Here is a 21,601-nt window from a genome sequence, read left to right as displayed (position 1 = left end):
TTATTAACTTACGTAAATACCGTTTTCATTGTGTTGGAGGTAGGTTTCGTATATCATTGAAGCACACACTTTTGCGTTCTAGCTATAGAGTTGTGTGTTTTGCTAAATACTGGTTGCGATCGCAATCAAGTACCAAAAAGCGGAGTCGACTGTGAGTCAGTGAGTTAGTTATGATCATTACTGTAAATTTTATCATTAAATAATACTGAGGATGTATTATGAAATTAGGCGGACACACATTCTGATTTTGATCAATTTAGGCCACATACTGTTCTCTCTGTTGTGATTAACTGCCACTGACTGACTGTTCTAACGACAGTTCATCACGAACATAATGTTCAAGTAACCTGGAACGTTCGCAGTTATCATCGACTCCATCCCCTCTTCTCTCTGTCCATGTCCTCCTCCCACCTCCATGTCCATCCCCCCCCCCCACTCGCACCAGTCTCTGTCCATCATCTTCCCACCCCTCTCTGATCTTGAACCTTTTTTATTGTCACTGTGAACGAAACATTAACTGAGAATGTAAGTAGCTTAAATGGATGGGTACATCGATTGGGATCATTGGTAAATGGTGTACAAGCGTTATTTTCAACTGCTGGACCTGTGAGTAAAGTAGCTTCAGTGACAGCATTTCGCATAGTCTTAATGTCTGAATTGGTAGCCTTACACCGTCTCGAACGATTCAGATTCCGTCGTAGTATAGTAATCATAAGTCCATAAGCCATAAATACAAATTCCATGTTTTCTGTAAAACCGACGGCGAGGTAGAAAACAGAACATTACGTTGTTGTGTATACAATTTTTGATTGAAATTACATGTAAGTAGAGAGACTGTGTGTGTGAGAAATAATTTGTCTAAGCGCTTCCATGCCTTCCTATCTTATTTGAAACTTACTGAGAGAATGAAAACGAAACCGCACGTTTTCACGGCACACTGCTGCACTTTCTTTCTCACAGTCAGTTTTAACAAACCTGTACATTACCATTTGAAAAAATGTGTGTCCACCTGAACTTTATTAATGTATCGCGTCAAAATTTGAAGTAAATCGTTCAAGAATTTTTCGAGGTTTTTAGTAACAATGTGTCCCCTTTATATATTACATATATATTTATATATTATATATGCACATATGTAGCCTATATCCATCCGAAATTAATTAGTGTATAGTTTACAAATTTGAAGAATATTGGTCAAGAAGTTTTCGAGATTTTCGGTAAAAACGTATCCAATTTATATATTACATATATAATCTATATACTTAAAATATTTAGATTATGGCCAATACTCAATAGAGTATCGTGCAAAAATGTGAAGTAAACCGGTCGAGAGCTTTTCCAAAAGTTTTTGTGACAGATTCCACTTTTATATGTGATATACTTGTGTATATTTACGTATTGCATATATTAAAAAAAATACTGCCTGTGTCCGTCCAAATGTTTATTAGGCTGACACATAAAAATCTAAAGTTAATCAGTCAAGAATTTTTCGAAAGTTTTGCCATCAACGTTTCCCTTTTATATTTTAGAAAATATGTACCCTATCTCTGTCAGAAGTATCTTGAAAAAATGTGAAATAAATATAAGAACTTTTCGAGATCTTTCGTTATAACGTTTTCCCTTCATATATATTTGTATATTTTGTATTATATACAATATCGTTTAAAACATGTAGCCCATGTTTGACTGAAAGTCGAGTAGAAATTTGAAGAAAATCGGTGAATTACTTCTGGAGATTTTAGTTCCAACTCCAACAACTTGAAGTTGAAGACCTTTAGGAAATCGGAAAATTTGTTAGGGTATTTTATAGAATCCTGAAGTAAATCGGTTAAGGACTCTTCGAGTTTTTGCCAATAACATTGTCCCTTTATCCAGCACACATGGTTGGTTGGCTGATTTGGGGGGAGGGAACCAAACAGCGAGGTCAACTGTCCAATCAGATTGGGGAAAGATGGGAAAGGAAGTTGGCCGTACCCTTTCAAATGAATCATCGCGGCATTTGCCTGAAGCGATTTAGGTAAATCACGGAAAACCCTAAATCAGGATAATCGGACGCGGGTTTGAACCGTCGTCCTCCCGAAAGCGAGTCCAGTGTGCTAACCAGTGCGCCACCTTTCTCGGTAGGATATATGTACTTACATACCGCACATATTAGAGAATGCATAGCCTATGTCTGTACGAATGTTTATTAGAGTATCGCGTAAAAGACTGAAGTAAACTGGTCAATTACTTTCGGAGATTTTTGGTAATAGCGTTAAACAATGACTTGTCTTCATACAACAGTATAGATAATCAGTACGTCATTACCTGAAGGTGATTAAATTGTTTGATAAAATAATGTATAAGTGCATGGAATTGAAGTTCAGAGATACAATTACAAAGTTTTTAAAGCTGCGTCCAGCGAAAACTCATTTTAAGTTCTCGGAGGAAATAAAACGAGCGCCTGAGTGGACATGATAGCGCCCTCCAGACGAGGGGGGCGAAAATATGCCGGCACTGGCTCGGGCTCCATCGCGTCTGCGGATTTGATCCGACACGGCCCGGGGGAAATACGTACCTCCCGAGCCGCACGCCAGCAGCAGTTGGGCCCTGTTTACAGGACGTGCCGTGACGTCACCTCTTGCTGCACCTTCGCACCTTCCTCCGAGCAGCGTTTAACCTCTCTCATGTAGCCTCCAATTTCACTTCTGCGCGCGCACCCATTGAAGCAAGGTAAGACATAGCTGATAAGCCCATTTGGATTAAACTTCTGCCCCAAACATTCTCACCGCAAAGGCTCTGTTGTTAGAGGTACTGAGCCGCGCTCCCAAGCATAATCATCGTGTCTCAACGATATACATTGGTGTATCTCCACAAAAACCCCCAACATATTAATTACTTATATTACTATCGTCCCGTCACACTAACGATGGAAGATTAATCCAGCTCGTCTTACTTTGTAACAAATTCCCAATAATTAAACTGGTATCTACTACTCTACAGAAAATACGAACTATAAAAATTCAAAAGCAAAATTTTATTTTACTAAGTTAAGAGCATTTTAATACTAGCATAGACATAACGAAACGGATACAATCGGATCGGAAAATGGTATAATAATAATAATAATAATAATAACAATAATAATGTCAGAGGCCTGGTGCAAGTTCTTTTATTTGGGCACTAATTCGGCAACTTACGTGTCCCCGATCCGTCACACGCTGTTCCCAGGTGGTCACCCCTAAGTAGTGGTTGGCTCTGAGTACTATGGGACTCAACTGCTGTGGTCATAAGTCCCCTAGAACTTAGAACTACTTAAACCTAACTAACCTAAGGACAGCACACAACACCCAGCCATCACGAGGCAGAGAAAATCCCTGACCCCGCCGGGAATCGAACCCGGGAACTCGGGCGTGGGAAGCGAGAACGCTACCGCACGACCACGAGATGCGGGCTAAGTAGTGGCTGGGCCCGAAGTTGCATAAAATCGGTGATTGATTGAGAACCGTTGTAGTCAACGTGGCTTCGTTGTATCAAACATGGCAAGATCGTTGGGTGGCAAGTGGTACGTTAGAGAGAGAGAGAGAGAGAGAGAGAGAGAGAGAGAGAGAGAGAGAGAGAGAGAGAGGGGGGTATGAAACGTTTTGTTTCGACCCAATAGCATATAATTAATCCAAGTTATTTAAATAAATAGCTCTGTTCCTGAGATCGACCTAAATTGGGCTCAGATATTCACATAAAGATGGTAGTCTAAATTATCTTAACGTCGTTACAATCTCACCTTCGTTCTTTGCTAGTAACTTGCATTGCGTAACAGTTTCAAGATTAACAGTTTCACGATTCGAAACTTATAAATCCTCTAGGGTAAATCACACGACACTACGATTTATCAGATCTACAGGATAACTGTCACATCGGAATCTACTATTTCCCACTCTCTCTCACTTCTCTTCTTTGCAACTTTTTCTATGAACGGATTTCGATGCTCTTTCGTGGTTTATTCTTACTGTAAATACACCAACCCAATCTCTTTGTTGGAAAATTCATCACGTAACCTTCTGGTAATACTAGCTAACGGGTTCTACAAGCTGCAGGTCATTACAATTTCAACGTCCCTATAAAAACGGAACATACTGATTCTAGCATGGCTTCGGGCACGCCCAAGAATACTGCGGCTCGTACTCATCTGGGTTGGTGGAAGTGAGTACGAGTTCAATGACCTCCGAAAGATGTGCACGCCGCTTACTGCACGAGTTCATCCGATGCCGCGGTTATTCAGGTGCTACATCCGTCTACTTTATGACAAATGTTATGCCCCAAGTGACCTACTAGAAGGTTCGGGGAGTGACATTGGTAGTAGCTCTCCGTGGAACCTCTTCTAGCATCGCCTCTGCTCGCCATGATGTTATTCGAGGCGACTCTTCAGTGGCCGGCCGTTGAGGCAGAGTGGTTCTAGGGACTTCAGTCCGGGACCGCGCTGCTGCTACGGTCTCAGCTTCGAATCCTGCCTCAGGCATGGATGTGTGTGATGTCCTTAGGTTAGTTACGTTCAAGCAGTTCTACGTCTAGGGGACTGATGACCTCAGATGTTAAGTCCCATAGTTATTAGAGCTAATTCGACTCTTCGGAACAATGAAAACATGACTCCCATGTTCGCCCGGAATTTTGGTGCTTCGCTATATTTGAAATTGAATGGAGCCCATCCTATTGGTTTGATTTTTATGTGGATTGTAGCAACAAACTTAGCATTTCCAGATGGATATTATCGGTCACAAGAAACAAGAATGTTGTTAAATCTTATCAGTCTCATCCTTGACGCAGCTCAGACCATTGAGCAGGCTATATATCGCTGCAGCTTCAGCACTCTAGACCAGAGCAAACGAATACTGGATGACTCGACGTACAGCTTTTGTACATTTTTGAAAAGGGCTTACACTAAGTTATCCATCCTACTGTACGAGGTGCATTCAAGTTCTAAGGCCTCCGATTTTTTTTCTAATTAACTACTCACCCGAAATCGATGAAACTGGCGTTACTTCTCGACGTAATCGCCCTGCAGACGTACACATTTTTCACAACGCTGGCGCCATGATTCCATGGCAGCGGCGAAGGCTTCTTTAGGAGTCTGTTTTGACCACTGGAAAATCGCTGAGGCAATAGCAGCACGGCTAGTGAATGTGCGGCCACGGAGAGTGTCTTTCATTGTTGGAAAAAGCCAAAAGTCACTAGGAGCCAGGTCAGGTGAGTAGGGAGCATGAGGAATCACTTCAAAGTTGTTATCACGAAGAACCTGTTGCGTAACGTTAGCTCGATATGCGGGTGCGTTGTCTGGCTGAAACAGCAGACGCGCAGCCCTTCCCGGACGTTTTTGTTGCATTGCAGGAAGGAATTTGTTCTTCAAAACATTTTCGTAGGATGCACCTGTTACCGTAGTGCCCTTTGGAACGCAATGGGTAAGGATTACGCCCTCGCTGTCCCAGAACATGGACACCATCATTTTTTCAGCACTGGCGGTTACCCGAAATTTTTTTGGTGGCGGTGAATCTGTGTGCTTCCATTGAGCTGACTGGCGCTTTGTTTCTGGATTGAAAAATGGCATCCACGTCTCATCCATTGTCACAGCCGACGAAAAGAAAGTCCCATTCATGCTGTCGTTGCGCGTCAACATTGCTTGGCAACATGCCACACGGGCAGCCATGTGGTCGTCCGTCAGCATTCGTGGCACCCACCTGGATGACACTTTTCGCATTTTCAGGTCGTCATGCAGGATTGTGTGCACAGAGCCCACAGAAATGCCAACTCTGGAGGCGATCTGTTCAACAGTCATTCGGCGATCCCCCAAAACAATTCTCTCCACTTTCTCGATCATGTCGTCAGGCCGGCTTGTGCGAGCCCGAGGTTGTTTCGGTTTGTTGTCACACGATGTTCTGCCTTCATTAAACTGTCGCACCCACGAACGCACTTTCGACACATCCATAACTCCATCACCACAAGTCTCCTTCCACTGTCGATCAATTTCAATTGGTTTCACACAACGCAAATTCAGAAAACGAATGATTGCACGCTGTTCAAGTAAGGAAAACGTCGCCATTTTAAGTATTTAAAACAGTTCTCATTCTCGCCGCTGGCGGTAAAATTCCATCTGACGTACGGTGATGCCATCTCTGGGACGTATTGACAATGAACGCGGCCTCATTTTAAAACAATGCGCATGTTTCTATCTCTTTCCAGTCCGGAGAAAAAAAATCGGAGGCCTTAGAACTTGAATGCACCTCGTAGTGCATGACTTACCTGAGCATGGGGGCCTATGTCACAACCCCGCATCATAAATACGGAACATCTACAACTTTTGTTAGTGTCATGAAGCAACTAAAGAGTTTCCAATAACAAAGCACTGAAACAAGATGATACCATCACTCCCAAGAAGCTGTTCTCAGATGTTCTGTAAATGGCAACGTCAGAACTGAACTGGTAAGAAAAAGGAATTAGAATCAACGGAAACACACTTGACAATCTGAGATTTGCAGATGGCATTGTGCTACTGACAAATGGTACAGAAGCACAACAGACGTTGGTATCGGATATCGCCTCAGGATGTCGGGCAGTGGGACTGTACATAATCCTTTTCGAAACAAAAGTTATGTCTAATAAATGGAGCACGATAGGAAACATACAATTCAAAAATACACTACTGTACTTTATCAGAGACCACATCTATCTTAGCCTACTTGAAAGACAATCAACTATCATCAGGTCAAACATGGCAGTAAAAATGAACGAAATAGTTTATGATCGACGTCAAAGACATCCTGGAGAGAACAGCAACTGTGGACTGACAATAGGCCGGTCTTGTCGTCAGAAAAAATGTTGACAGATGGACAAACGCCGTTCTGGAATGTAGTCGAGAGAGAGAGAGAGAGAGAGAGAGAGAGAGAGAGAGAGAGAGAGAGAAGTAACGAGAGCGATGGGACAAAGTCCTGCGGACGATCGCTGGAGTTCACTGGTTGAGTATCGCCCACGACGGTTGCTCATGGAGATGCCACATTATTTAATGATAGGAATGGTTGATGATGGTGATGAAGTTATGACGAATATTTACATTAGGGAGTGAGTGTGGGTAGGGAAATGAAATAGCACTGCTGAGTCTGGCACTAGCTGCTTTTCCTCTGCTGTAAGAGCACAGGTCGTCTTGCTGCCCAGTATTTTTGAAATTCTATTTGTCCATCTTTCATAAGCTACTGTCTAAATTTCCGAATCTTAATTTCAGTGACTGTTTAGTAACAGGTTAATCTCAACCACGTTTACTACATTCATCAGTTTCAGTTTACCTATCTTTGGTATTGCTGACCAACTAATATCTGTATTGTTGGCATTTATTTTTCATTAAGTTGGTTACCTTGTCTCCTCCTGAATTACCAACAACCGTATAGTTTGTCTTGTTAATATTTACTTCCAGACTTACTCGTTCAGAGGAAACTGCAGGGCGCTAACTTATAAGAGAAGAAGCTGAACCTGACGCGAACCCGATGGAATTTCTGCGTGCGTGGCCTGGTGCAACGGACAGACTGGGAGTGGCTTTTTGGCAGTTGCCCACTCCAGTACAGGCAAACGTCGGGCTGGTTCCTCACCTCTATCCCAGAAAGTACATCACACATGCAGTGTAAAGACGAAACGTCACAATATCGAATTTACTTGACTCACTGACTGTTTGCGAGACCTTACATAGCAAGGACGAGATAGACTGATTTGTATTATTTATTGCGAATTTTAATACTCTTGATTGCAATAAAATGCTGTAGAATTTGATAACGGGTTTCGGTTGACCGACAACCATGTCAGGTCATACTTTCATTGTAATTGGTGCTAGATACATTAGGAAATTGTTATCCACCTCACTGATGAATAATTTGCGGAAATATCCAAAATCTGAACAGAGTAGTCTGTCTGCGTATATAGAATCAGAAAGAGACTAATGATCAAGCTGTAAGTTAATCTACAGTTTCGCTGTGAAATTATTTTTTTAAAATTTATTTATGTATTTTGGGCATCCTCCATACAGCCAGCTTCAGAACACCATAGAAAACAACTTATCCGTTACATCTATTTAAACTGAACTTCAGTCAATGATCTGAGGAAATTAACACATTTACGATAATATAATGCATAAAAATTTAAGAAAATCTCTCTTCCTATATTCTTATTTGACTTTCTGTTATAATATCGTAAGGATGTCTTATGTCTTTTGTTGTGATAAGAGTTTTAATGTTTGTTGTTAAAGCATTCCCACAGGGCATCAGGCGCTGTATTAGTTTCATGGTTTATTGGTACCCTCAGTCGCAGCCGGAAAAAAATGTGTTTAACGTATTCCTCACTGCCGCATTCACAAAAGAAATGTGACCATGCTGAGGCGATAGAGATGTTACCAGAATCTCCCACGACTGAATCGAAATTGTGCCATTGTCACTATAAAGTTTCTACTGTATCTGCAATTTTGGTAAAAAAGGCTACATTAGGCACCACTGTGGCTGAGTGTCTCCCTTTAACTTCGTGAGACTTTGGAAGTTATCGTTCCATCGGGTCCTCGGTGTAGTCTTTAAATGTATGAAGAAATCGTCGGTTGGTTTCTATGAAACTACTTCCAGGGTACCTTCTTTTTTATTTTCCTTTATTCCGCTGTGCGCCTCCGCTCAAAACATGGCGGTCGTCTTCTTTAGGGGGGAAAGCTCCCGAGCTGCTTCTATAATGCGATATATTCGCTAATTTTTGGTATTGTTGACGTTGTGACATCTTAACAGAGTCAACAGTGAGCGTGAATCTGATAAAATTCGGATTCTTTCTTCTTGAACTTGCTGATACAGTAGGAGTTATTCTAGAGCGCTAAACACTTTGAAGAAGACGCGTGTCTCGTGAAGTGCCATGGCGCCACTTTGGGTAAGACAGCAGCGATTGATATCGAGGGCCTGTGATGTGTGAAATGTTTGAGCGACCAGGCGCTCCTGTCAGTTTCAGCTCCTCAGTGCCGAATGCCTACGGTACGCAGCGCTCACTAATGTGCCAGACGCACACGCGCTGACCTGGCTGTCTCTCCGGCGGGGAGGGGAGGGGAAGCGGGACGACACAAATCCCGGCCTCGCGGCAGAGCTGCTCACCGCTCCCCAAAGACGCAATTTAATTAGGGTGTCTCGCGCCCACGGCTTAAGGGAGTTACCCGCCGCCCGTAGCACGCGCCCCCGCCATCCCTATGGGTGGGTTGAAGGGGAGGATGAGGAATGGAGGAGTAAGGGGTGGTTCATACACCAAGTCATATTTCTCTCGCTCTTGCGTAAAAGGTGCACTCACTCCCAGCCAAAACATTTTTAACTTGGAACTGCAACGCAAGTACAGGTGTGCGGGTGACGTCGCGGTGAAGGAGGAGAGCGGCAGCGCGATCCATATCGTCTTTAGGTCTTCGAGTGAAAAGGGGCGCAGCGCAGACTTCTCGCTCAAAGCACGGGATTCCTTCCTTCCAGCACATTGGCGAATCAGGCCGTATAAATTTGATCTCTAATGACCTGCATATAGATGGGGCGTTAGGCAGCTAATGGACCAACCTCCTCGCAATTTATGGTTGCTATACAGCCCTTCCCGACTTGGAGAGAGGTCTGTGCCAATACTCTGATATCCACCGCTACCTGTCTACACCTGAGTCATTTGATGTAGCTATGTGATGTAGAATTTCCAGTCGAGGAGCGCTTGACTGTTTGACATGTACGCTACCGAGAAATGTGGCGCACTGGTTAGCACACTGGACTCGCTTTCGGGAGGACGACGGTTCAAACCGGCATCCAGCCGTCCTGATTTAGGTTTTCCGTGATTTAGCAAAGTCACTTCAGGCAAATGCCGGGATGGTTCCTTAGAAAGGGCACGGGCGATTTCCTTCCTCATCCGTCCCTAATCCGAGCTTCTGCTCTGTCTCTAATGACCTCGTTGTCGACGGGACGTTAAACACTAATCTCCTCCTCCTCCGTAATGTGGAGATACAAGCCGGCTGGAGTGGCCGAGCGGTTCTAGGCGCTACAGTCTGGAACTGCGCGACCGCTATGGTCGCAGGTTCGAATCCTGCCTCGGGCATGGATGTGTGTGATGTCCTTTGGTTAGTGACGTTTAAGTAGTTCTGAGATCTAGTGGACTGATGATCTCAGAAGTTAAGTCCCATAGTGCTCAGAGCCATTTGAACCTTTTTTCTTGAGATACAAGATAAACTACTCGTAGCGTTGTCTCAATTCCAGTGCGTTAAACGTTGAATTGTGATACTATACTTATATCGAGAGCAAAATTTGCATCCACACGTGAAATCCGCAATTTACAGGTTTACTGGTGGGTTCAAGGCAACTGTCATTTGATTCCAGTGACGCTGTTTATTGGTGAAGGTATTCCTATCCAATAAAAAATACAGAATACCCGTGCTATTCGTAAATGGTATCTCAAATTCGAAACCCACATGGTAAAGTACAAAAATGTTTGATTTGCCTTCCTTGTCCAATGTATTGTGCGGATTGTTTCATGTAGTGTTGTTGGGTGGTATTATTTTGCAGAATCATATGGCTACAATGTATCCGCAACTTTCGCCATCTACATTGTCAAGACTACAGGAAGACGTCCATTTGTCTCTACTCTGGATTAAGTACTTTTAACGCGGTCCCGCGCATTCTGGGCGATAATGCTTTCATTATGTAATATCCTCAAGTTAATATCAATCCCAATTTCAATCTCGTAAATTAGTGTTGCTGTGCAGTCACATTCGTACGACATGTTACGGAGTTAAAATGTACTTATGTATCATATGGGCGATTGTGACAAGTTTTTAGTATTGTGATCGTGTTGCTAAGTTTGAATATGGATTTAAACAAATGAAAAATGTGAGACCTATTGTTCATTCGTGTGAAATAGGATCAAAAAGAAGGCTGACATTAATGGCTGAACTTTAAGAGGATGAGTCCATTCAAAACCATCGTATTTCCGGTGAAGCCCATTTAAAGGGAAGTCTTTACATGATCGAGCAAACCTATCGTTACGATGCACAAGGCAACACGTCGAATTCACCACTGTTCACTGTACAGCATCAAAGCTACCGGTATCATATGTTCAGCAGTGCCTTGTCATGGGGATATGCCTCTTACTTTCTGTGGGTGAACGAGGTACCACTATCATTGTGGCATCTGATCGTTAAGCGAACATGCCAGATTTTATTGCTGGGAAAATTCTGTATATCTGCACATCTGGGTTCTGCAGAATGGAGCCGTATGGCACACTGCTAGAAAATCTGTGGCAGAACTGAAACGTTTGTTGGGGTGGTGGGTGGGGGGTGGAGTGGGGGGGGGGGGGGAGGGGAGCCGGCCGGTGTGGCCGTGCGGTTAAAGGCGCTTCAGTCTGGAACCGCGTGACCGCTACGGTCGGAGGTTCGAATCCTGCCTCGGGCATGGATGTGTGTGATGTCCTTAGGTTAGTTAGGTTTAAGTAGTTCTAAGTTCTAGGGGACTTATGACCACAGATGTTGAGTCCCATAGTGCTCAGAGCCATTTGAACCATTTTTTGGGGAGGGGGAATCGGGAGTCGGGTCGCGTAACTTCCAGGAACGATCTCCAGACCTTTCCACTCCGTGACTACGTTCAAGAGAACTGAAATCTGACTGATGAAATTTTTAAAAAGTGATGGATAAAATAATTGATCTTGTAGAACATAACTTAACGTCGAATAAGGTTTTGAAAAAAATCTACAAATTTACATTGTTTTAAATTTCTCGTTTCCTTGCGTTGTCTCGTATGACAAACATAGGAACAGAATCAGGTTAGGTTAAGAAGGTGTATTACAAAAAGATAATTACTATGACTTATCCAGGAATATGTACTACGTTTCACGCATTGTTCGTATAGAGCTAAAGTATTTGCAGTGAAACATTATGTAAAGGTACTGCAGATAGGAAATTTTCTAAATGAGAGGGCGGAAACATCAGTCCTAACCAAGTTATTTGAAGCTGAGGCAGCTACTGTGCGTTGCCAGCAACATCCAGCACGTTCGTATGATACTCTTCCTTCCGAGCGCTCCAGAATTACGCCAAAAAAGGGTCATTACGTCAAAAAAAAAAAAAAAACGATGTCGTGCCCTTTAACGAAGCCTTAACAGCTTCACTATTTTAGTGGATAATTCATTTAAGAGCGTCAACCACATAACGAAGTACTTGGTCCTCACGTAATATCACATCATGATGTACAAATAATTCGATATCTACAACATTTAATGTAAAATTATCACTAGCCAACAGTGAAAATGTATCTGAGACGAAATAAATGTTTGTTAACTATATCAACCAAATTGCTAACGAAAACGATAATGAAAACTCGAATTGGCGCTCATTTCCGATTTAAAGAGAGGATGCATTTAATTACATTTTATTAGCATTCGTTGATTCATTGTCAGTCTCTTCCCATACAGGCTTCGAAATCCCACTGACGGTAGACAGTGATGACGTTTCAGTCAACAATAATTGTGTACATTTTGTCACTATTTTTAGCCCAGGCACGTAGCAACAGGGGGAAACGGAAGAGGTGGTGAGGAGCGAAGCATGTTTGATTTAAGCGTAGTTTCAGTCTGCTACAAGCTGTTTTTTGGAAGAATTTGTTACTGAAGTTTAGGTAGTGCGTATGGTCACTGTGATTCCTGTGAGCCAATATGCCTCGCAAATGCTTAAACAGTGCTCACAATTTTTGCTACATCCGCGGACACTGAAATCGCAAAGGAGAACGTCATATATTAGGAAGGCGAACAGACTGTGCTTTAGCTGTGAAATCGGGGACGAGAACAAGCCCTGGGTCCTCATTTATGTTGAACATCTTTTGTCTCGGGTCTTCATTCGTGGCTCAATCGTAAAAGATCTTCCATGGGCTTTATTATACCCATGACCTGGCGAGAAGCATCAAACCATGTGAATGATTGTTACTTCTGTATGAAAATCCAATTAACACATAGTATTTCCAGAAGAAAAAGTCTTCCTTGACATATCCTAACATACCGTTGGCCACGTGACCAATGCCCCACGGAGAATTGCCTGTTCCTGTCCCATCTGATGACAGTGATGAGGGCGTCAGTGAAATTAGTGCTGCACCATCACGTTCAAAACCTAGTTCTTCGAAAGATGCTGGTTTTGTGTGTATAATGATGAGTGTACAGAGATTCACAGAACAACACAGTGGGAACTTACTGACCCAGTGAGGGATCTGGAACTGCCGAAAGGTAAAGCTGAACTGGTGGCGTCAAGACTACAACTACAGAATTGTCTTGATAAGACGGTAAATGTGACTGCCTTCGGTAACCGCCACGTGCCATTCCTTCCATTTTTCGAAAATGAAAATAACTTGATATTTTGTAGTGGTGTTCAGGGACGAATGGCAAATAATGGTTCAAATTGCTCTAAGCACTATGGGACTTAACATCTGAGATCATCAATCCCCTAGACTTAGAACCACCTAAACCTAACTAACCTTAGGACATCATACACATCCATGCCGGAGGCAGGTTTGGTTCAAATGTCTCTGAGCACTATGGGACTTAACTGCTGAGGTCATCAGTCCCCTGGAACTTAGAACTACTTAAACCTAACTAACCTAAGGACATCACATACATCCATGCCCAAGGCAGGATTCGAACCTGCGACCGTAGCGGTCGCACGGTTCCAAACCGTAGCGTCTAGAACCGTTCGGCCACTCCGGCCGGCCCCGAGGCAGTATTCGAACCTGCAACCATACCAGCAGCGCGCTTCCGGACTGAAGCGCCTAGAACTGCTCGGCCATAGCAGCCGGTGACTAATGGCAGCTGTGGGCATTGACTATATATGAAATTATGCCTAAAGAAAAACTTCTTTAAGGCCCTGCACAAAACTGGGGAAGCATTTCTCCATCTGCGCGAGAAACTTCGAAGTCTTAGTGAGACGAAAGTAAGAGAGGGGATTTTTGTGAGTCTCCAGATCGCAAACTGTACAAAGATGAGCATTTCAGCACCATCCTTACAGGTTACGAAACTTTAGCTTGGGATGCTTTTGTTCAAACGTCAACAACCCTTGTAGGAAATAGGAGGGCAGAAAACTATAAGGACCTTGTGGCAAATTTTCTACAATTCTAAAACAGACTGGAGGGCAACAAGTCCTTAAAGTTACATTTCTTAGATTCCCACTTGGACTTCTTTCCTGACAACTGTGGAGCTGTAACCGACGAGTACAGAGAACGCTTCCACAAGCAAATTTCTGACGTGGAAAGGATGCTAAACAGGGGATCGCCAGCAGAAAACTACGAATGCCAGGGGAAGCGGTTGCACCTTCAGTGATCTCCTTCGGAGGGACAACACCAATATAAATGCACGTATAAGCATGTTTAACCAATACCGTAAAGTCATCATAACTTCAAAACGAGGGCTAATCTTGCATTTTCAAGAACATTTTCGTATCAGCACACACAAAAACATGAAGATTGTCTGTTTTCGTGTCAGTTACACAAAAGAATAAAATTTTGTTGGGTAGTGTCATTAAATGTTACGTTTTTTTGACTATCTTGGATTTTACTATGTGTATACGACGACAAAAAGTATTACAGTCAACTAAACAGGGAATTCCGAACCGAATTAATATTGAACTACGACATTCACAGAAAGCATGGCTGCCTGATAAAGATAATTCGTAAGTTAACATCACGAAAAAAAAAACAGCACTAATTTTGTGCGGCTTTTATCGCAGTGGGTTCTTCTGGGCCTTTGCTTATTTCTCATGTGTTTGTCAAGTTGAAGCTAATTATCCAGTGTTAACATACAAATTTAAAGTGCATCTGTCCCCATAATATAGTCTGTGAACTGTGACTACTTACTTCAGTTATAACTTACCACGAAACCTTAATATAAGCCTTACTGTCTCTTTGTGTTCATATTAAAATCTCATGGTCACAAAAAATCTGTAGTTTACTGTGCATCTGTATTAGAATATTTAAATACCGACTACAAAAATGTATTGAAGCAAACGAAAATGAGGTTTCCATCCACGCAGAACTAAAGAGGAAGTCTGTTGGTGAGTGTAACATTTATATTCTTAAACCGTTTTATGGTTAAAAGATGTTCGTCTCTCGAATCAGCAAGCTTGATTTCCATATGTCTCAAAGAAGATGATCTAATATTACCATATTAGATTAATTCATTACGCACCTGAATATCTTGATGAATGACGTTAGTGTACGAGAAACCATACAGGTACATACTCTTCTAAACGAGTCCACTGCATAAGCATTTTATGTGATTAAAGACAATGTTGTTCAACGGGAGTAATTACTACTGTGTTGATTTTATTGTATATGTAATATCAACGTATTGCAATGATCGTCGTCATCGTGGTTACGACGAGGATTTTGCAGATGGCCATTACAGTGGCCATGGCCTTCTTTGTCATCCCTTTCTTCTCCATCCTATTAACTTTGCGCTTTTAGTGTTGATGAACAATTTATTTGTCGCTGCTTCATCTTGTTACTGGGTTTATGAAAGTGTTTCTGTTCAAAAACTGTAGTTCGTAGAAAAAAATACCACCTTCCAGTGGGACCACGGCTAGTGTGCTTTAGCCCAGATTGGTTATTAATCATGGATGGGCTCGATTTAGTTCTACCTACATCATCACCAAATCAATCTTAGAAAATTTTGCCTCAAAACCTTGATTCTTGCTGATTAGTATTTCCAACGCGGATTCTGCTACATTATTCTGAAAGGATACACGAACTCTCTCAGAGAAATATTGAGCTTAGAAACAAGCTGATCAATGTAAGACATGAAGTTCAAAGTGACGCAATTTTGATTCAGATTCACATAACAGGCATATGGAATATCTCACTGACACAAAATTTGCCATAATAAAAATCAACATCAGTTCTATACTAATCAAGTGGAGCAAGGTTATACTTAATTCCAAAGCGAACTGTCGAAGTAGAATATAAACTGCTTAACCTATTATTAAAAATTTAAAGTAAACACTACGGTTCGGGCAAGTACTAATGAGTTCTGATTAAAGACGAGAGAGAACGGTTCTGTGTTAAAAGTGTTTAGCCGATTGCATAAAGCCGGCCGATGTGACCGAACGGTTCTAGCCGCTTCAGTCTGGAACCGCGCTACCGCTGCGGTCGCAGGTTCGAATCCTGCCTCGGGCATGGATGTGTGTGATGTCTTTAGGTTAGTTAGGTTTAAGTAGTTCTAAGTTCTAGGGGGCTGATGACCTCAGATGTTAAGTCCCATAGTGCTCAAAGCCATTTGAACCATCTGATTACATAAAATAATATTCCTTATTGAGTGATCTTAACTGTTCCCATAAATGAAACCAGTTAATTAAAACAAATTTTAAATAATACTAGTTTTGGCCAACCAAAGAAAACTTTGGATAATAACACATATTGCGATTTAAAGAAGTCAAAGCGTAAAGCTCTTGCGGTCTGTTAGTAAACAACGTCGGTTCACGCCCGACGAGTGGCGCACCTAGCGGCAGAAGGCTGAACTCTCAGCACTGTTCCTATCGATCCCTGTCCGCCAATGCGCAGCCGGCCAGTCGTAGTTCAAGCGTCCGCCGCTTGGCAGCAGACCTGCACGAGAATGCGGCGCGCCATTCGGTATGCTGCGATCACCGCAATTTTCTCACCCTAAAACATGCAGCGAATGCATAGCGTTCATGTGAAGTAACAACCAGATAACATTAAAAAAAGAGAAGGAAAATACGCAAAGCCGTACAGAACAGATGCAACACACTAACCTAGCAGAACCTGCATTGTAAATACTAATCACCAAGAATCAAGGTTTTGCAGCAAAATTTTCTGAGATCATCTTGTAGGTGATCTACGTGGAACCAAATCGAGCCAATCACAGATTTACTAACCAATTCCGGGCTAAAGTAAAGCTGCACTCCAATCCGAAGATTTGTATCAACACCAGAATGCTTTAGTAGCCATGGTCCCATTGGAAGATGGTATATATTTATGTTTTTTTAACTTTCTTACGACTTTTGAGTTAGCTTAATCAGCCAGAGCCACTTATAGGAGTAGGAAATGTTTAATGCGGTCTCTGAAGCACAATGTAACTGAGCATTTTCCGCATACACTATTCCAAGTGAGTGCTTACCACAATCCGACTCGTACCTATATAGGAGGTCAAAACTTCTTGCGTTCGTTTGGCATCCACATTAGAACTTCACCTCTCCACGAAACAATATTTTAGACCTCGAGTAGCTATATACTTATGTCATCTTTTTATCCCTGTTCCCCGTCTCCCACTGAGACCCCTCCGTCCTGATTCCACCGGTGAGCTACGAAACTACACAAATTCCAATCCTACCCATGGAGTCTTGTTCTACATCCAATATGTAACGTTCCTGAGTTGTGTCGGTTGTTATTTACAAACTAAACACCGTTAGAACTTGTGCCTATCACCCACTAATCTCATTTAAAACTAGATAAACCCCAGAAATCGCTAGAAAATACTTGCATATACTAACTCCAACACAATTACATTGTATCCCCGCAGTTAATCACCTGCAAAGCTAATTCGCATCTTAGTTGACAGAATCCAAAACTCAGTTTTGACCATTGTTCAGCGCTCGATTATTATTAGCACAGAACTTAAACATTCTGGACTCTTTTCTCCACCATAGTTATGCTACTTAGGCTACAGACAACACGTGGTGGCAGCAACACTGATAACGGCTGCGCGTCTGGAGCCTCTGTCCGAGGTTTCATTACCTGCTGTTATCTCGAAACATTTCGTAGAAACAGTAATGGCACCTTCGTTAGGCTGTGCAATGTCATCCAACTAACTCACTACTGGACAGGTCAGAAAAAAAGTCTATTCCTACAACCCGATGATTTGCTCTAAGATAATTCATGATGCTGGCTCATAAGAAGCAAATCCATTAAAAAAAAGTTTGATGGGATTTCCTGCTCCCACTCTAGCTATCGTACAAACGTTTCTGCAGAAGTCCAGTATCGCTTTCGGATTCTCTGTACTTCTCTCAAGTGAAACAAAATTAAATCCATCATATGTATGTTCTTAGATATATGGGTATAAATTATTAAATCTTCTATAAATCACACATTTCTCGTCAGCTAACTAGGCCACATTGAATCCTTTCTGATAAATCACACAAATCGGGGTCCTGCTGTTGATGTGCTCCAAGCATCCATCGTCCCATTTTTCTTTCAGGCAGACTTCACAAACGTATCTACACTAGTTCACTGCTCTCACCTCCTTCCTTCACCAACATCATCTATCAAGCTGTGCAACAACCCCCCCGCCCCTCGCCATAGGTTTTACGTGAGTACTTTCAGTTTTACGTAATTCTCCTAGTCTATGCTCCAATACTTGGAATTTAAATTCGGTAAAAAATAGTGAATCTGGGGGGGGGGGGGGTATGTAGCCACATTTACCTTTTTGTTCTACGTACGTTATGAGCCTATCATGCCTTTTCATAACAATTTGTTACGAAAAGACATGGCCAGCTCATAAAGTACCTAGAACAAAAAGTATATGTGGCTACATATCCCACACCCCCAGATGCTTTACTTTTTACCGAATAAAGTTACTAAGGATATAAAAGGCAGTATCTATACTCTCCAGCTACTTAAGCACGTGTTTAAACCTTCAGTACCCACAAGAGTTGCCAAGATAGATCATTGTGGCACACAGACACAGGACCTACATTACAACCTTCGAAACTCCTTGTCAAAGAATTGCATCGCTGAAATGATGAGCAGGAAGATTACTGCCGGCCTTATAATTAGCTTGCATTTCCATTTTTTCAAGTTCCAAAACTCTCGAGAGTGCTCTATGAAGCGTTCCTGACAATCTGCCAGTCACGTGGGGACGTTAAGACTAGTAGCTTACGTGACGATTGGAGAGCTGTAAGCTATTTCATCTTGATCGTGTTGACCCCACGGGTGACAATGATATTCACGATTAATAAAAATCACCTCAGCTGTATTATTTCACATTTATTTTGTTACGACCGGTTTCGTACTTTGATCGTTTTCAGGATGCTTGCAGAAAAAAAAGGAAATTAAGCTAAAACTGCAGCATCTTAAAGAACAAAAGAGGCAACTGACACCGATAACAGCGTTGTACTAAATCCTCACCAGGTTATGCTAAAGTCATGACATAAATGGTCTGGTTGTCCAGGAAGAGGAGATTTGGGGTCTGGACTTCCGAGAATGATACGCCTGAGAACGTTAGAACACGAGACAGGACTGAGCCTAACGACAGGCAAGACAGGCAGCGAGAGACGTTTCTCTTGCCCACGCCTCGGAATGAGACTAGCGGCGCTGCAGAAGACACGCACTCATCACGATGTGCGGCGCGCGAGACCAATTATGCGACGTAGCGTTCCGCGCATTTAGTCAGAAACGTTTACTGTCGGACCCTGATTAATTTCCTACGCTGCTACATATATATAAAGTCATTCTAAGTAAGGGTCACCAGCCTAGCTCTGAACCGCAAAACAGGGTTAAACTTCACAGCTCAAAAGTCGAGAATTACAAGCCCTCTAGCTTTCCAACTACTTTTAGGAGAGATTACGATATCGTACACTGGGGTGGAATTTGTGCACCGCTAACAGGTCTTACATCTCCGTCAACTGGCCACAAGCAGCTCCCGCAGATCATCGCCACAACAACGGAACATGAATAGAGTTCAAAGAATCACACAAAAACACCACTCTCAAATCTGCACGGAAACAAATGAAATTTGCTTGGTATCAATTAACCCAAGCTAAATCCGTTCCTTTTTCCCCAACACCATCTGGTTAGCGAACAGCTGGACGCTCTGCCCCGAAATCTCTTTCTACCCTCACATTGTCGGAGAACAGCAGCAAAATGCCTAAGCAGAATTCGACATCCGCGCAGGCCGAGCACTGTCCAAAACGTTGTAGGCGTTCTGCATGGGGAGTAACCTTGTTGATAACGGAGAATGACTAACTTCCGACTTCAGAAGTGTTACATACCTTAAGACACAAACTCCAGCGCAGAGAACCCACCACTTGACTCGTAAACCCCACGAGGGCCGCCAGCTGACACCTCCTTCCGCCAGCCCATAACTGTTCCATGACATTACCTGACGTATTGGCCTTTCGGGCTGTTGGAGTCAGTGGACGCATGCGAGCAGTTTTACTGAGCTTCCCCTGCGAGCGTTGGTGAACTTAGACTGTTGTGGGAAATACGCGCCTTTCGGATGCGCCTAGTTTCCTGCGACCACTACTATTTAGGAGCATTAGGGAAAAACCCAGATGATCACCTTCAGTCGAATAAAAAACCCCTTTCTTCTGCAAGCGGAATGTAGCCGAGGCGGCTACACCAGCGAAACAGGACTAGCCTACATGGGTTGCCACAATATGACATACTACAAGAAATCAAATTTGTTGCTTTACTCGTGGAAATTACGGTAGCATTACTTTCCAAACCTTTATAGGCTAGCACGTTTAGTATACCTTAACAATAATTTGCGTGTCCAGCTGGATACTACTTATAAATCGTATTTCGCCAAGTACGAGTCAGAACATATGTTTAAGCAGTGGTTATGACTTTGCGCGCCGCCGCGCGTGAAAGAATCATTGTCTTATTCCATTGTCTCATTAACTTCATGCTACAAGAACGCAGTTATATTCTCTCTCCTCTTCTTTGTCCTCTGTCTTGATAAGATATAATTTCATGGTCCTAAGACAGTCACTTTGTGAGGAATTAATTATGATTATTCTGTATTAAAAAACCGTTGGGAAAATAGTGTAAGTGGGCTGTTTAGGTTTTTATGTTGGTAACGCCACGTAGCGCTCTGTATGAAAATCACTGACTGTGCTGTGTGCAGTCTGTGGCTGGTTGGCACTGTTGCAATATTCACTATTGTAGTGTTGGGCACCTGGATGTGAAAAGCGCGTAGCGTTGCGCAGTTGGAGGTGAGCCGCCAGCAGTGGTGGATGTGGGGAGAGAGATGGCAGAGTTTTGAGAGCGGACGATCTGGACGTGTGTCCCTCAGAAAGAGGAAATTTGTAAGACTGGATGTCATGAACTGATATATATATATATAAAATGACTTTTGAACACTATTAAGGTAAATACATTGTTTTTTCTCTATCGAAATCTTTCATTTGCTAACTATGCCTATCAGTAGTTAGTGCCTTCAGTAGTTAGAATCTTTTATTTAGCTGGCAGTATTGGTGCTCGCTGTATTGCAGTAGTTTGAGTAACGACGATTTTTGTGAGGAAGTGATTCATGAAAGGTATAAGTTATTGTTAGTCAGGGCCATTCTTTTATAGGGATTACTGAAAGTCAGATTGCGATGCACAAAAAAAAAAAAAAAATTGTGTGTCAGTTTAGTGTTGATCAGCATAAGTAAAGAGAGAAATGTCTGAGTATGTTCAGTGTTGATCAGAATAAGTAAAGAGAGAAACGTCTGAGTATGTTCAGTTTTGCTCAGCTGTTTGAAAATGAAATAACGCAGAGGTTTTCCAACACTGTCATTTATAAATTTTTCTAAGGGGATGTTTCAATAGATACAATCGTCTGGTGAGAAATTCTAGTTTCTAAGACTTAAATATTT

This window comes from Schistocerca cancellata, chromosome 1 (genome assembly GCF_023864275.1).
Source record: "Schistocerca cancellata isolate TAMUIC-IGC-003103 chromosome 1, iqSchCanc2.1, whole genome shotgun sequence".
Taxonomy (NCBI): Eukaryota; Metazoa; Arthropoda; class Insecta; order Orthoptera; family Acrididae; genus Schistocerca; species Schistocerca cancellata.
This window is presented reverse-complemented; position numbering follows the sequence as displayed.